This window comes from Pteropus vampyrus, unplaced genomic scaffold, assembly GCF_000151845.1.
Source record: "Pteropus vampyrus isolate Shadow unplaced genomic scaffold, Pvam_2.0 Scaffold3, whole genome shotgun sequence".
NCBI lineage: Eukaryota > Metazoa > Chordata > Mammalia > Chiroptera > Pteropodidae > Pteropus > Pteropus vampyrus.
In genome coordinates, this window is record NW_011888784.1 from 4,454,276 (window position 1) to 4,457,288 (window position 3,013).

The window sequence follows — 3,013 nt, forward strand, 5'->3', positions numbered from 1 at the left end:
GGGCCTCATCCTCTGCATGGCGGGCAGGGAAAGATGAAGTAGGTGGAGCAGGGGAAGGGTAAGAGTCACATCCATTTGGCTGGCTCCTCAGGCTGAATTTTCGTGGCTGGCAAGACAGCCCCAAAGTACCTCCTAAGGGAAAGAAGGTGAAGTACCTTAAAAACAGAAGGAGCCCAAGGCACGAGCCATGAAATTGCAGAGGACGGTGAGATGGGCTTTACCAAGGGTCACAGACTCAAATCTTTCTGGCCAGGCAGGTAATTAATATGGAGAGAGCCAGATGTAAAGCATAGGTTACATGGCGGGCTGGACATCTAGTTTAAATTAAATTTTTTTATTAAAAAAATTCTTCTAGCTAATATATTTCCTGGCCAGATATACCCCCAAGGCTGTGAGTTTCCAACCCTCTTCTATACACACAGTTCTGCTAGTCTGATTTAGAAGGGGTTGTAAGGAAATGTACCAGAGTCCCTTGAAGGATTCTTAAAACACAGCACTAGCTTGGGTGTTGGTAGAGCCGTGTTTAAAACACAGGCTTTGGTGTCCAGCTCTAAGGAACATCTCTCACTTGCTTCATTTTAACTGTATGATCATTGGATAGGTTATTAACCTTGCTAAGTCTCCGTTTCCTCATCTGTGAAGTGGGGATCATGAAAGAATCTATCTCATATCATGACGAGCCAATTCACATCATGGGGGTAGCTCAATAAGCAATTGCTGGGACATACTGCACCCCCTTCTGCTAAACCTCAGCAAGGAGCTGAATGCCTTTTGCTGATGAGCAATGGTTTGGTGGACTGAGAGTGGTTTCTGTGCTTCTCTCTGCGGGAGAGGGGTGAGAGTCAGAGCCAAGGTTAAATCTGCACAGGCCATTTCCCTGTGAACACAGAACGAATTCTTTCTTTGCAGCTGAGCTGTTAATTTTAAGTTCAGTCAAGGAAGGCTGGTTGGGGCAGTTTTGCCCTGGAGTCTCGGAATTTCTCAGCAGACCTCTCTTGCTCACCTTCAGTGTCTGGTGAGTAGAGGCCACCTTAGTACGTAGTGACCCATTTGATCTTGATCTTGGCAGAAGAAGCTGGTCTTTTCAACACCCCATGGTCTGGTGGCTGGAGGATCTATCCTTAGCAATGCCTTGGAGATAGTTGAGAGAGGGTCTGAGCAAGACTTCCTGACATCCACTGGCTTTCCTTTCCATAGGACCTGTGCTCTGGAACTTGTTACTTGTAAACTCCTTGAGGGTGGAGACTGTCCAATCTCTCTGAACTGCCACAACTCCTAGCACAGCACCCTGGATAAAGGACGCATATAATATATGCTGAAATAACTATGTGGAAACAGACTTGAAAGCAGGAAAGTGGAGACAGATTCTTCACTTTTTAAAAAAGAATTTTCATTTTACAAAACATTCTTCCAGTAGAGTTCTTTAAATAGAAACTTTCTGGGTAATTTGAAATGAAATTTTAATTTGAGTAGCTCAAGCCTGAACTGATGGGCTAAACTGATCTGCATCTTCCCTTTCTCCACTATCTCTGTGGTTCAAATCCCACTTAGCCTTAATAACGGCGAATGGTGACTGAGACTCGCTTTGCGGTGGACACCCTTCTCCATGCTGTGCACACGATCTCACATTCCATCATCATGACTACTCCATGGCTAGGTATTTTTCTATTTTAGGGATGAGAAATACACTCTGGGAAAGTTCAAAATTACTTGCCTGTAGGAATGGCCCAGTCGAGACCCACAACTCAGCCTGAGAGCGGAACCACTGCTCAGTACCAACTTTTACGATACGCCAACTCCTCCACAAAGGGCGTCCCGACCCTAAACGGAAGGGAATGTCCCAGTTCTCTGGCTCCTAGTGCTCTCCTGGTCAACCTCGTATTCTGTCCTGGGTGACAGCCACCTCCCTGCCACCCTTCTCCCCCAGTGTTCCCACGGGACTAGAATCACCTAGAGAGCAGGAAGCATGCCCCACTCCCCTTTGTCAGGCTCCGTGCCAGGCTCCGTGCCAGCCCTCAGGGTGCCTCACTAAGTGTTTTAGTTCAGTTTGACACATCTCCTGTCCCTGAGGGGTGTGCGGATGTTCTCCAAGGGAAAGTCTAGCAGTGACAGGCCTTTGAGGACCTGGGGTGTCTGGGAAGCGTGTGCTGTTCTGGTATAGCCCGGGCAGCACTGTGAGGTGTGCTCTAGTGTTGGTCTATCCAACCAGACCTGGGAACAAGCCGGGAGGCTCCAGGTAGTCTTGTGGTCCCACTACCTCCTGCTTGGTCCACGTGCCCAGGCCCCTGTAAGGCCCAGCCAGCCCTGTGCCATGGTTCAGGCCATTCCCCTCTCATAGACAGTCGCACCAGCTCTTTGTGGTGTGGATCTATGCCTGCTTCCCGCAGCCCTGCTTCCCGCGGCCCTGCTTCCCGCAGCCCTGCTTCCCGCAGCCCTGCTTGCAGATCTGCTGAAAGAGGATGGACCATCCCAGCTGGGCTTCACCCTGAAGGCCGCAGGCCTGTCTGAGCATGTGAGGTCCTTCCCCTCTTCCTTCATCAGTGGAGCAGAGGTAATAATAATAATTAACCTGAAGCCCTTGGCAATTCATCCCACACCTCACGCCCAATGTCTTTCTGGATTATGTTCACCGTCCCAGGTAGTGGGAGGAGGAAGTCATTGTGATTGTTCCCATTGTCCACCCAAAGGAACTGAGGCTGAAGCAGTTAAGGAAAGAGGCAGGGATGCAGCTCAGGGCCACCCACCAGGGAGAGGGGACTTGTGGGCTGAGGAGAACCTGTCTTATCCCTGGGCCAGTATGGGTGAGGCTTTGCAGTAAATCTCAGCAGCCAGCGGAGCACTCCTGGAAGAGACAAAGTCATAGGGCTGGAATGAAGGTGGCCCTGCCTGATTTCTCACCCTAGATCCTGTGTTCCACAATTACATGGGGGCACAGGAAGTAAATGGCTGGCTCACAGTTGTTTTCCAGACTATATGAATTTGGCAGCCAGTCCCCAGAAGGGGTCACTTGCCA